Raw genomic sequence first — 15,365 nt, 5'->3', positions numbered from 1 at the left:
GAGCTAATGGGGTTTGTTAAAAACTTGGGGTGTCATTACAACATTGGTGGTATAAGGCGCTTACCGCTGTGCAGAAGACCGCCAATACACCGCAGTGGCGGCGGTAGACCGCCACAGCTTTTATGACACACATCTCGGAATCCGCCGAAATTCAAACACCCACACAATCCGCCACACCAAAGGTCAGCGATAAACATGTGGAAACAAAACCTCCACGAGAAAAGAACACACGCCCATGCCATTACGACCCACGAATCCACGCAGCGGTCTTTCAACCGCGGTATTCCATTGGCGGTACACACCGCCACGCTCAAAATACACACACATCTGCAAAACACCGCCACATTGGACAATTACAAATACACACACCTGATACACATACACACACCACTCCCACACATCCAATACAATATAAAACACACACCCACATCACCCACAAACCCCTACAACCAAAAATTCAGAGAGAAGGCGAGAGAGAGAGCACAGAATAGACAACCCCATCACACAGAGGCACACAACACCATCACCCACACAACATCCACGCACAGAACACCACCTACAACTACACTCACCACACTTATCAACACATACACCACCCCACACATCACACACAACACCCCATGTCACGCCAAAGACACCCCCGCTTCTCCGAGGAGGAGCTCAGGGTCATGGTGGAGGAAATCCTACAGGTAGAGCCACAGCTATTTGGCTCACAGGTACAGCACACATCCGTAGCCAGGAAGATGGAGCTATTGCAAAGAATAGTGGACAGGGTCAACGCAGTGGGACAGCACCCAAGAAATAGGGAGGACATCAGGAAGAGGTGGAACGACGTACGGGGGAAGGTGCGTTCCACGGTCTCCAGGCACCACATCGCAGTACAGCGGACTGGCGGCGGACCCCCACCTCCTTCCCCTCAACTAACAACATGGGAGGAGCAAGTCTTGTCCATCTTGCATCCTGAGGGCCTCGGAGGAGTCGTTGGAGGAACGGACACTGGTAAGTCAAATCTTCACTATCATATCCCCCACCCTACCTGCATGCTATCAAACACCCCCACCCTCACACCCTCCCCTATCACCCAAACTCCTCACTAATGTACCCATAACACCAACTACACATCCCAACCCCAAGACCTGCATGACACAACTAAGCATGGACACCTATCACTAAAGCATGCCCACTGTACACACCCAGAACACCCCCCAACCATCAGCACACAACCCCACACACAGGAATGCCTGCACTGGGGTTCACGCACACCCAACCATTGCACACCATTACACACACACATGCAATAATCATGTACTTATACCCCCGCAGGAACCCAAAGGAACGTCACCACACCAGAGGGTCCAGACAACACCACTCCACCCCCAGAAGAGGCCCACAGTGACGACAGCACCTCTGCCCTACTGGATCTTGATGACCAGCCCGGACCATCGTGGGCCTCAGGACAATCGGTTCACCTTGCCCAGCCACAGCCCAACACCGAGCTTCCACCCTCTGGTAACACCAGCACAGCACCCACCCAGCGGGCCCAAACCTCCCTACCCAGGACAGGTCAATCAGCGGTGTGTCCACCACTACAGGGCACCCAAGCTAACCCAACACCCCAACAACAACAGGGACCTGGGGGCAGTGGTAGTGGGCACACGGTCCAGGGGACGGAGGCACAGGAACACAGGGGAACTGGCAGGGCTGCTGTGCGACAGAGGGAGGACAGGCCAAGGGAACCAACTTTCCACGAGGCCCTATCCTCCATCATGGGAGCATACCACCACTCCCAGGAGACGATGGCGACGGTCCTTGACAATTTGCAGGAGACCCTGCGTCTGCAGGAGGAACAGTATTTGGGGTTCAGGGAGGAGCTCAGGACCATCGGCTCCGCCCTGGGCACCATCGTAGGGGTGCTGACGGACATTCAAAAGACCTTGAGGGACACCGTGGCACTCCAAGGGGCCCCTGACACTAGCATGGACGATGAACTGCCCACCGCCTCCGCCGGCGCTAGTGGACAGGCCGCCCGCCACAGGACCACCACACCAGCACCCCATCCCCTGCAGACGGACAACCACCACGCAAGCGGGCCCTGAGATCCAGGAACAGGACAGAGCAAGATGGCAAGACCCCCGCCAGGAAATAGGACCACCCTGATTGTCCCCCCACTGTCCCACTTTGTTACCCTGTCCAAATCAGAACTGCCCCAACTCCACTTCCAATGGCCAGATGTGCAATGTACCTGTGAGACTAATAGACTGGACTCTGCCATGGACATTCTTCCACCATCACCCATCCCCATTTCACAACCCCCCTTCATTTTTTAGCACTTAAATAAACACCCTGGAAACACTAAATAAAATGGAGTCAGTCTATGATTTGTAATTTTGTATTATCAATGACAGTGTCATAATGGGTTACCCATTGGAAGGCTAACATACCAATATCACACATCACAAGCCCTTCAAGGATGCAAGCAGTTGGCACGTAGGTTACCACATTTGTGAAACTGAAATGGAAGGGGACAACTCAGTTAACAAATAGTGAGTGAAATGTCGGTACAGGATAGAGGTAGACGCGTGAAAGTTAGTATAATGTTAAACCTGAAAATGTACTCACCTGTGTTTCACTGGAAATATTGCTGTATGACTGACTCCCTGTTGTCGTTTTCTTCTTTCTCAGCTTCATCCACATCACTGTCCACAGGCTCCACAGGTTCCACAGCTGCTACAACACCGTCATCTGGATCATCCTCCTGTAGAAAAGGCACCTGGCGTCGCAATGCCACATTATGGAGCATGGAGCAGGCGAGGATGATGTCGCACACCTTCTTCGGTGAGTAGAATAGGGACCCACCTGTCATATGGAGGCACCTGAACCTGGCGTTCAGGAGGCCGAAGGTGCGTTCGATCACCCTCCTAGTCCGCCCATGGGCCTCATTGTAGCGTTCCTCTGCCCTGGTCCTGGGATTCCTCACTGGGGTCAATAGCCAGGAAAGGTTGGGGTAACCAGAGTCCCCCAATAGCCATACACGGTGCCTCTGGAGTTGACCCATCATATCAGGGATGCTGCTATTCCGCAGGATGTAGGCGTCATGCACAGAGCCAGGGAGCATAGCATTTACCTGTGAGATGTACTGGTCTGCCAAACAGACCATCTGGACATTCATCGAATGATAACTCTTCCAGTTTCTGTACACCTGTTCACTCCTGCGGGGGGGACCAGAGCTACATGGGTCCCATCAATGGCACCTATGACGTTGGGGATATGTCCAAGAGCATAGAAGTCACCTTTCACTGTAGGCAAATCCTCCACCTGAGGGAAAATGGTGTATCTCCTTACGTGTTTCAGCAGGGCAGCCAACACTCTGGACAAGACGTTGGAAAACATAGGCTGGGACATCCCTGATGCCATGGCCACAGTTGTCTGAAAAGACCCACTTGCAAGGAAATGGAGCACTGACAGCACCTGCACATCAGGGGGGATTCCAGTCGGATGGCGGATTGGTGACATCAGGTCTGGCTCCAACTGGGTACATAGTTCATGGATAGTGGCACGGTCAAACCTGTAGGTGACGATTAAATGTCTCTCTTCCATTGTCAACAGGTCCACCAGCGGTCGGTACACCGGAGGATTCCGCCATCTTCTCATATGTCCCAGCTGACGGTGCCTAAGAAGGACAACAGCGAATAAACAGTCACTATTCCTCCAGGTATGTACCCACAGTCACACACAAGACTACACCAGACAATAAACCCTTCCTGGATGTGTGTTGAGTGTAGGCCTCGGTATGTGTGACGCAGTAGTAAATGAAGCCATGTGGGCCCCTGAAATGGCGGCTGCCTGACCTCTAAACTGGGACAATGGGATTGTGGGGTAACAGCGCTGGCGTTGCACACCGTCGCGGTAGGCGGTCGTAGACCGCGGCGCAATGCTGCATTGGTTAACATTGGACCCTATGGGTCGCAGGAGCCAATGAACAGGTGCGCCGGCGGTGATGATGCGCACCGCCGCACACGTCACCGCCGCGGACGTCACCGCCATTTTCTATCTGTTCAATCACTAGATACCTGACCTTCGACAGGAGAGGACCTACACTGCTAGTGCTGCTGTGACCTCGGTCTGGAAGCGACGATGGCTGCTGCGTCTGGGGAAAGGGCCCCTGCCTTCACTGCACAGGAGTTGGAGAAACTTGTGGATGGGGTTCTCCCCCAGTACATGCTACTCTACGGTCCTCCAGACCAACAGGTTAGTACACAGGGAACACGTTGTATGGGCTAGGCCGGGGTGGACAGGGCTGGGTGGAAGAGGGAAGGGGGCAGAGTTGATACTACAGTAAAGCATGGAAATAAAAGGCCCACATGGCTAGAGTAGGGAGGGGGCCACTCACAACGACGGTGCAGTTGGTAATGACTGTTCCTCTTTCTTTGTGCATGTCATGTAGGTCAGCGCCCACCAGAAGAGGGACATTTGGCGTGCCATCGCCAAGGAGGTCCGGACCCTGGGGGCCCACCAGAGACGGGGCACACACTGCCGTAAGAGATGGGAGGACATTCGCCGCTGCAGCAAGAAGACGGCGGAGGCTCAGCTGTGGATGGCCTCCCAACGTGGGAGGGGTGCCTGTCGCACCATGACCCCCCTGATGTTCCGGATCCTGGCGGTGGCCTACCCAGAGTTGGATGGGTGCTTAAGGACATCACAGCAGACACAAGGGGGTGAGTACAACCTCATTCTGCGGACTTTGCGTGCAGTGGAGGGGTCTGGGTGGGGGAGGTGGGCTGTGTGTGTCCCTAGGCCAGGGCGAGTTAGGTAGGCAAGGCCCCTCCGTAATGTGTGCCATGTGGCAATCTACCCCACCTCAGAAGAGTGCCAAGTTGAGGTATAGTTGCCCCTGTGGCATCCATGTGCGCAGATTTCCAGCATTGCCATGTAGGCCATATCCCAGAAATTGCATGTGCAGAGGCGAGGAGCACGGCGTAATGCATGGGGTTGCTGCGTCTGTCTTGTCCGCCAACGGTAGCGGTATGCCATGCACTAAAACTCTCTTTGTTCTGTATCCCCCCCCTTTTCCTGCTCTCCCTGTCCTTTTGTACATCAACATCATCAGGCGGAGGTACAGTGGCACCGGAGCACGAAGGAGCTGCATCCCACATGGCCATGGAGGGCCACACCACAGACTGTGAATGCACCAGTGGGACGGAGGGCGAGGGGAGCTTCACGTCGGCCACCGGATCACCAAGCAGCGACACGGACTCGTCCGCCGATGGGAGCTCCCTTGTGGTGGCGGCACCATCTGTGCGCCCCACTTCTACAGGTACAGCTGCCACCTCCCCTACCAGCACGGCCCTCCCAGCAGCCCCTCAGCGTTCACCCCCTGCCCGCTCACCCAGGAGGGTGGGCATCACCTTCGCCCCAGTCACCTCAGGCCCTGCCCCAGTCACCCCTGCTGCCATCAGTGAGGAGGCCATTGACCTCCTGAGGTCACTCACTGTTGGGCAGTCTACCATTGTGAATGCCATCCAGGGTGTAGAAAGGGAGTTGCAACACAGTAATGCATTCCTGGAGGGCATTCATTCTGGTCAGGCTGCCCTTCAGCGAACCCTGCAATCTCTGGCCTCAGCACTGATGTCAGCCATTGTCCCTGTGTCTAGCCTCCCCCCTCCAACTTCCTCCACCCAGACCCAATCCCCTGTACCCCAGCCCATCCCAAGCACACCTACAGACCAGCATGCACACAAGTCAACACACACAAGTAACTCAAGCAAACATAGGCACCACACACACCACAGGCACTCACGCAAGCATCACCCACATACAGACACAGCAACATACACTGTCTCCACTGTGTCCCCCTCCTCCTCCTCTCCCTCCTCCCTCCCAGTCTTGTCTACACACACACCTGCATGCACCACATCTACAGGCACTAGGACTCGCACCAGGACACCCAGCACCACAAGCCGCTCACCTGCACTCATCACCTCCACTGCCATTTACACGTCCCCTGTGTCCTCTCCCAGTGTGTCTGTGACGCCCCCTCCCAAAGTACACAAACGCCGGCAATCACTCACCCAACATCCATCCACCTCACGACAGCCTCCAGTACCTGCACCTGCACCCAAAACACCTAAAGTGACACCTCCTACAACCACCTCCTCTTCCTCCACTCCCAGTGCCCCTCCAGCTACCCATCCCAGTGTCCGGCAGAAACTGTCCCTATGTCAAATTGACCTTTTTGCCCCCACCCCCCCTCCAATTCATCAGTCCCGTCGTAGCGCCTCAGCCAAAAAGCGTCCACCAGGGCAGGCAGTAGGACCCGGAGCCAAGGCACTGGCAGCCCACCCCCTGTAAAGGCTCTGAAATTGGGGAGTGGACTCAGGACCGTGTCAAGACTCCTGGTGGGACAACAAGTGAAATGGGATCCAAGGCGATTGGTGAGTCAGCTGTAACTCCAAAGAAGGTGGGGAAGGTCCAGAGGAAGTCTCCCCAGCCTGTTGTGAGTGTCACGGCGGAGAAGTGCGCCATCATTTCCGGCGGTCCAGACACAACCGCCAGCACCGTCGTCACTGGTCCAGAGACCACCGCCAGAGTCACAGCCCAGGAGGGCCCAAGTATCGTCACTGGTCAGGAGACCACCGCCACCGCCAGAGTCAGTGCCCAGGAGGGCCCAAGCATCGTCACTGGTCAGGAGACCACCGCCAACACCGGAGTCAGTGCCCAGGAGGGCCCAAGTATCGTCACTGGTCAGGAGACCACCGCCGGAGTCACAGCCCAGGAGGGCCCAAGTATCGTTACTGGTCCAGAGACCACCGCCGGAGTCACAGCCCAGGAGGGCCCAAGTATCGTTACTGGTCCAGAGACCACCGCCGGAGTCACAGCCCAGGAGGGCCCAAGTATCGTTACTGGTCCAGAGACCACCTCCGGAGTCACAGCCCAGGAGGGGACAGGATGCCACAGCCCCGCTGGCCAATGATGGAACATCATGCCACACACCAATGTCCAGTGTGGAGATCGTCATGCTATACACCAATGTCAAGTGGGGAGATCGTCATGCCACACACCAATGTCCAGTATGGAGATCGTCATGCCACACACCAATGTCCAGAGTGGAGATCGTCATGCCACACACCAATGTCCAGTGTGGAGATCGTCATTCCACACACCAATGTCCAGTATCAGAGCCGCCATGTCAAAGCACCGCTGAACAGTCCTGAACCGCCATGGCAAAGCACCGCTGAACAGGGCAGAGACCGCCATGGCAAAGCACCGCTGAACAGGGCAAAGACCGCCATGTTAAAGCACTGCTGAACAGTCCTGAACCGCCATGGCAAAGCACCGCTGAACAGTCCTGAACCACCATGGCAAAGCACCGCTGAACAGGGCAGAGACCGCCATGGCAAAGCACCACTGAACAGGGCAAAGACCGCCATATTAAAGCACCGCTGAACAGTCCTGAACCGCCATGGCAAAGCACCGCTGAACAGGGCAGAGACCGCCATGTTAAAGCACGCTGAACAGTCCTGAACCGCCATGGCAAAGCACCGCTGAACAGGGCACAGACCGCCATGTCAAAGCACCGCTGAACAGGGCAGAGACCGCCATGGCAAAGCACCGCTGAACAGGGCAAAGACCGCCATGTCAAAGCACCGCTGAACAGGGCATGCACCGCGTAGGAATGAATGGACTGCCACATCAGGCATCCTTATCCCATGTGCAGCTGGGACAGTGACAGGACAGGAACTTTCACGGGGAGACTCACCAAGTTTGGGCACCAGTCCCCCTCCAGAACCAGTGGAGACCTGCATCTACTTGAGAGACTGTGGCCCGTATTTATACCTTTTTTAGCGCCGCATTTGCGCCGCTTTTTGGCGCAAAACGGCGCAAACCTACAAAATACAATGGCATTTTGCAAGTTTGCGCCGTTTTTGCGTCAAAAAACTACGCAAATGCGGCGCAAAAAAAGTATAAATACGGGCCTGTGGCTTTGCACTCCCCAGGATGGCACAGTGGGCAAACCACCCACTGTAGAGACTTGTGGGACTGTGACTTTGCACTCCCCAGGATGGCACAGTGGGCAAACCACCCACTGTAGAGACTTGTGAGAATGTGGCTTTGCACTCCCCAGGATGGCACAGTGGGCAAACCACCCACTGTAGAGCCTTTTGAGACTGTGGCTTTGCACTTCCCAGGATGGCACAGTGGGCAAACCACCCACTGTAGAGACTTGTGAGACTGTGGCTTTGCACTCCCCAGGATGGCACAGTGGGCAAACCACCCACTGTAGAGACTTGAGAGACTGTGGCTTTGCACTCCCCAGGATACATCAATGGGCATGGAGCCCCGTTGTGGATCTGGCTTTGCAGTCACCCGGCTGAGGTGCCCCCCCCTTCCCTTCCCCCTGAGGTGCCTGTAGTATTTCTATCTGATGCCCCAGCAGTGTTCTCTCGGATTTTGGTCAGGTATCTATTGTGGGCCTTGCCCATGCATTTTTGGACTGTTGGTGCACGGACATTGTTATTTACATATCTGCACTACTTCTCGTATTGTATATAATTATGACATGTATATTGGCACATTACAATGTTTGACCGAAATTTGCATTGTCTTTGCATTCTTCCGGGGGGATTGTGGGTTGTTAATGTGATAGTTTTGACTGCATTGGTGTGTATGTTGTAATATGCGAGGGTGGGGGTGGGGGTGTTTGGTGGGTGTCCCCCTGACTTTTGCCTCCCCCCTCCCCGTGTCGTAGATGCAGTACTCACCGGTATCTTCTGCGCCTACGTCGCTGTTGGTCGTAAACAAGCAGAAAGACAAGGGCAGGTAGTATTTGGAGTTCCGGGTCCATGGAGTCGTCGTTCCTCGTGGGATGTGTTGAGGTGAGCGTTTTCCCATAGGAAAAGCTGTTTCCGCGGTGTTTTTTTTCCACGGTGAATCCGCCCCGGAAAAGGTGGTGGATTGGCCTGTTGTAATAGTGTGGGTGGTACATTGTCTCCCGCCTGTCGGTTGGCGGTAACCGCCGCGCTGCTTGTCTGTACCGCTGTGGCGGACGGTGTGTTAAAGTGGCTGTCTTTGTTGGCGGTTTCCGCCAGGGTCATGATTCCATTTTTTTGTCCGCCGGCCTGTTTGCGGTATTACCGCACCTTTTCCACCGTCCGCCAGGGTTGTAATGACCACCTTGGTCTGCTATAAAAAATCGAATAATCAAAACAGTCCTTTTGCCATGATGCTACCTAGATCTGTTCTTCTCATGGAAATGTGGCTCTCTCTTGAGACTGGAGCTATTCTAGAAGACCTTCTTTCAGCTGGTTTTGCCTCTTTCAACAATACAGGGATAAAGACATGTGCAAAGAGGCTGGGATTCTCTTTAAATTTGTACCCTGTCCAAGTACGGATCCTCACTCCAGTCAAGGTAAGGGAGCCACACAACTAAGATAAACCCTGCTCACCCCCTTTGTAGCTTGGCATGAGCATTCAGGCCAATCTCAGAAGCAATGTGTATTTGTACACACACACACAGAGTAACACAGTAAAAACACTACAAAAGGTCTCCACACCAGTTTGGAAAAATAACTAATATTTATCTGAATAACACAAGACAAAAATGACAAAAATCCAACATACACAAGTAAAGATATTACTTTTTAAAGGTTTTTAATGAGTCTTAATCCATAGGAATCAATGGTTGTACCGTTTTAGCACAAAGTATTTGGGATAAGCCAAAAACAAAGATGATGCTGTATGAATGAGAGGTGAGGCACCAAAAAGCAAATCGATGCATTGGTTCCTTACTGCACAGGGGAGGGGAAGCGTTGATTTGTTGCTTGCAGGAGAGGTGATATGTCGATTTTCAGAAACTCAGCCTCGGTTCCTTACTGCGGTGTGGGGTCAATGAGAAATTGATACCTCGGAGACGAGGCGTGGAAAATCCAGAAGTGCTGTGTTGATGGAGCCGTGGGGAAACAGACGCTGCATTGATTCTGTAGCCGCGAGACAGGCGACGTGTCGATTCTCCTGCCGCGGGACAGGTGCTGTGTTGATTTTTCTGCTGCGGCGTGGCAGTGTGTGGATTTTCTCCTTCAGGTCACCAGCTTACACTTCCAAGGGCCCACGGACTGTAGTTTGTACTATTTGGCAAGTCAGGACTCTCAGCAGAAGAGCCCAGGCACTGGCAGGTGAAGTCTTTGATGTCCCTGAGCCTCTTTAATAGGGGGCAAGCTCAGTTCAAGCCCTTGGAGTACCATGGGAAGAAGGATGTAGAAAGCAAAGTGGAGTCCTTTCACTCCCAGGTCAGAAGGAGCAAGCAGCAGGCCAACACAACAAAGCAACAGGCTGAGTGGCAGAAACTCCTACGGCATCCAGCTCTTCTTCCTGGCAGAATGTCCTCAGTCCAGAAGTGTTCTAACTTTGTGGGGTCAGAGGTCCAATACTTATACTGATTTCTGACTTTTTAGTAGGGAAAATTCAAAGAGAAGTCTTGGTAGTGCACAAGACTCTGCCTTCCTGCCCTGGCCCCAGACACACTCCAGAGGGTTAGAGACTGCTTTGTATAAGGACAGGCACAGTCATATTCACGTGGAAGTGTCATCTCCTCCCACCACTCTAACTTAGACTCATCAGGATATGCAGGACACACCTCAGCTCCCTTTGTGTGACTGTCTAGAGTAAATTCACAAACAGCCCAACTGTCATCCAGACCCAGATGTGTATTCCACAGCTAGGCAGAGGTGCAAAATGGTTAGGCAAGAAAATGTCCACTTTCTAAAAGTGGCATTTTCAAACTTGCAATTGAAAAAACAACTTCACCAAAAGATGTATTTTTAAATTGTGAGTTCTGAGACCCCAAAATCCGTATCTCCATCTGCTGCCAATGGGAAATTACACTTAAAAGCAGTATCAGGACATGTAAAACACACCAGTACATGTCCTACCTTTTAAATACACTGTATTCTGCCCATAAGGCTGCTTTGGGTCTACTTTAGGGGTGACTTACATGTAGTAAAAAGAAAATGTTTGAGCCTGGCAAGTGGGTGCACTTGCCAGGTCGAAATGGCAGTTTAAAACTTCACACAGGCACTACAATAGCAGGATTGAGACATATTTGCAGGGCTACTCATGTGTGACACAATCAGTGATGCAGACCCACTAGTAGCATTTGATTTACAGGCCCTGGGAACACCTGGTGCACTATACTAGGGATTTACTAGTAAATCAAATATGCCAATCATGGAGAAATCAATCACCAATACAATTTAGACAGACAGCATATGCACTTTAGCACTGGTTAGCAGTGGTAAAGTACCCAGAGACCTAAAGTCAATAAAAACTAAATACAGCACCGTATCAAAAACAGGAGGTCAGAAGCAAAAAGATAGGGGAAAAAATGCAGAAGGAGCCATTTCCAACAGTCATAGTTATATAAGGAAAGAAATAGAGAGCCATTGTGGAACTGTAGACAGCGATGTCAATGACTTTCTTGGAGGAGACGGACCAGAAGGTCTAGTGCAAATATGGAAAGAAGGGGATAAAGTAGGCAGCCATGTCTAGAGTCTCTAGTGACTATAAAAGGCTCAGTCAGGGAGCCATTGACACGAATGCAGACTCTGGAGAGGGAGTACAAAAGCTTAATCATGGAGGTAAAGTAGGATGGTATGCCCAGTTTAGCAAGAGTGTGTGCAAGAAGAGCCATTTCAGAGAGTCAAAAGCTTTCTCAGCATCGAGTACCGCCACTGCTGCGTGAGTGTCAAGCGAGATGGGATTCAGGACCAAGCAGGTGGTGCACGGGTTCAGGGAGGTCGAGTGGTGAGGGACAAATCCAGACTGCACTGGCAAGATGACTTATTCCATAAGTAGGGAAAGCTGGTTGGAAAGTACTTCAGCGAGGATCTTGTCATCGAAATTTAAAAGTGAAAGTGGCCAGTAGGAGCCGCAGATGTGAGGGTCATTGCAAGGTTTGTTGTAAGGTAATGACTGTTTCACATAGCGTGGGTGGTCAAAGTTCCCATCGTCAGTGCCTCAGTGTACATGGCCAAGAGTTGGGGTGCAAGTAGATGCCTTAATTGTTTGCAAAAGATACCAGTGAAACCATCTAGGCCAGGGTCCTTGGTTCCCACTAAAGAATCTATGGCTTGAATGATCTTGTTGCAGGACATGGGTTCTGCCAGGAATTGTTGGTGAGCCCTAGTGGTCCACACCATAGCCACTTCCTCCAGTTAGGAGGTTAGTAAGGTAGTGTTGTTGGGAAGCCTGATGGAATATAAATTTGTGTAATATCGCAAAAGAATGGCCAGTACATCTTTGCCATAGGTGACATGTGTGCCATCTGGCAGCACTAACTCAGATATGTACAAGGAGCTCCTGAGGGGCTGCAAGAGTCTAGACAGTCGACGCCCAGGTCTTTCACCCTCACCATATCGGCAGGCCCTCGCGTATTTCCACAGGAAGAGGGTCTTACGTTCCACCAAGGTATCGATATTCGGCCAACAGAGAGGTGTGTTGTGTGGGGAAGAGTGAGCCAAAATATTGTGTGCTGTGCTTATCTACCTCTATCAATTGTGCCTCCACTTCCACCAATTGGGAGCGAATATCGTGCAAGACACCCGTTTGATCGGAAATACATACACCACAAGTATACGCCCCAAAGGCTTCCCATAGTGTAGCTTGGGTGGCAACAGAACCTGCATTTAATTCAAAATATCTGTCTGGAAATCGCCACTGTTTTTCTATGCCATTGCCATACAGCAATCTGAGGGAGAGGTCCACTGGCTCATGGTCAGAGTGTACAGGTCAGGTGGGTGACACACTTCAGCCATGGGGTAAGTATGGAGTAAAGTAGCTAGTAATCGAGGCGGAACCAAGTGTTGTGGGGCACAGAGTGGTGTGTGTCGACTGGGGTATCTGCATAGAGCAGTCACAGGGGGTCACGATGTAGAAAAGTGTGACATATATCACAGACTATTTGCAACGATATGGGCTTACTTGTCCTATCTGAGTCAGTAGAATCAAATTGGGATCCACGAGGAGGTTAAAGTCACCCCCAGGAGGATATGGTCACACTCCATGCAAACGATATGGGCCATGAGAGAGCTAAAGAAATCCGGGGTGTCCACATTGGGAGCGTGTATATTGGTCAAGAGGACCGGGTGTCCTGCCAAAGTCCCTGCAATCAGGATGTACCTGCGGCCATCGTCTACAAGGGTTGACGATGGGTGGAATGGGAGACTCCTGTGTATTATGGATGCTGACCCTGCGGGAGTAGGATCTGTAACAGGAGAAATAGCGATGTGATTCACATATGAAGGCAAAGGAGTGAGGTTTATTGGGGGATACGTGGGTCTCCTGAAGGAATGCCACCCTCACAATGTGCCTAATGAGATAGTATAGTACTTGCCTACTCTGGCAGTGGTCATTTAGAACACATATGTTCCAGGAGAGTAGCGTGACGTCTTGAAGCAGGAGACTATGGTCACGTTGCGGGACATGAGCAGATTGGTGCAAAACGAAGGAGAGGGAGATGCACACCATGAACTGTAGTGTGCATGACAGCCGATAAATGTCAATTACAAATGGGAAAAACCCCAAACTAGTAACCCACCACTGCCTCCCAAGCACTCCCCAACATGCAGTACTCCAACATAACATAAGAACAAAACAATCCAAGAAGGTGTGTGTACCACAGGGGAGCAGCAACACCTCGGCACAGCAGGCCCAGAAGCATTGCAATGCTGGAAGTATACGTAGGGGCCATACTGTAGCTGTTGTGTGCGAGATCAGAGAACAAGAAATATAGATTGTACTCACGATGTAATTCAACAGATCACCAAACAATATGTTGGAGGTCTTGGTGTCATGTTAAGCTGTGCCTCAGTCTGGTGGAAACAGCTCTGTGCTGGAGGCAGGGCCAGTGTCTGGCGGGGAATGGTCAGGGGTCACATACCGCAGTGAGGAGGCAGGTTTCACGTAATGCCTGCAGCATTTCTGGTTGTCTGCAGGTGTGTCAAAGAAACGTGCCCTGCCGTAATCATCCACCAGCAGGCATGCCAGAGAAAACATGCTGTGATGGAGTCCCAGTCTCTGCAAAGCCACCTTGGCCTCTGCAAACTAGCGGTGGGTCTCCTGCACCATCACGGTGAAGTCCAGGAAGATAGAAACGGCAGCACCCTGCCACTGCAATGGGCCATATGGAGCACTGTGTCCCGGTTCCGTAAATTCAATAGTCTGGCCATGATCGGTCTCGGTGCAGTTCTGGGGGGAGGGAGACAGAGATCAGTAGGCATGTTTGACCACGAGGTGGAGGTGAAGCTCTGGAGGTCAAATAGGTCCATAAGCAAGTGTTCTACAAAGAGGTCTAGATGACCGGTGTCTGTGGATTCTGCCTCCCCATTATACTGATATTATTACATCACCCACCAGCCTCCTAATCTTCGTTTTTTATAGCCACTGTTTTATGAAGTCTTTCAAGCGTGTCTATTCTTTTAGTCGCCGATGTGGCAGTGTTCTCCACATTCCACTCGAGATTCGCTCATCCATCTCCTCCAATCTGGGCTGGTACCTGTCCAGTCTCCAACCCATGCGGTCCAGACAGCCGACTAGAGTGTCCAATCTATTGTCTATCGCACAGAACCCCACGCAGAGCTATGCCATGATGGCATCTGTGCCAGAGAGTTGGGCGCTCTCCTCAGCAGCAGCGGGCCCCGAGTCCACCATCGGGGCAGGAGCCGGTGTCTCTGTGACCATGGTTTTCACAAAAGGGAGATTTTGCTGTCGGTTGTCACCACGGACTGTGACTGGGTGATAAGCGTGGCCAGGCCTTCCCAGGGCGTGTCTGTCGGTAGAGTGTCAGCAGAGAAGGTAACACACCCCACAAGAATCAGGGCCGGAGGTGGGGGCCCTGTCAAGGAAGGTAGGGGGAAGCAAGCGTTGATGCAGGACAGGATCAGTGCCAAGGTCTATGGGGCAGAAGAGTCACCAGGCAGTATTACGTGCCAGCAGGGATGGGTAGCAATGAGTAAGAGCCCGGACACTGAGAAGGGTTGTAGATAGCTGTTATAACAATAGCTGCATGCAGAGCTAGAATGGCATGGGCCCAGACCATGATAGTCCAGGCCTCCCAAATGTATTAATTTCCGTTAAGCACCGCAGAGTATGGGTGGTTAGGAGGCACAGATGGTGATGGACACTGTCAAAGATGGAGGCGTCCCATCCCATAGCCCAGGAGCAGAGCTAGTGTTCACGGTGGGGCCACCAGGGAGGAAGATGGTGGTGCAGCAACGCCGGTCGCCACATCAATATCACAAGAACAGCGGCAGGAAAAGCTGGTATTAGCCACTCCAGCTGAAGGCTCCAGTGCACTCAGAGCTCCTCCCCATGCA

This window comes from Pleurodeles waltl, chromosome 1_2 (assembly GCF_031143425.1).
Source record: "Pleurodeles waltl isolate 20211129_DDA chromosome 1_2, aPleWal1.hap1.20221129, whole genome shotgun sequence".
Taxonomy (NCBI): domain Eukaryota; kingdom Metazoa; phylum Chordata; class Amphibia; order Caudata; family Salamandridae; genus Pleurodeles; species Pleurodeles waltl.
The sequence above is the reverse complement of the archived record's forward strand: the minus strand, read 5'-3'. Positions refer to the sequence as shown.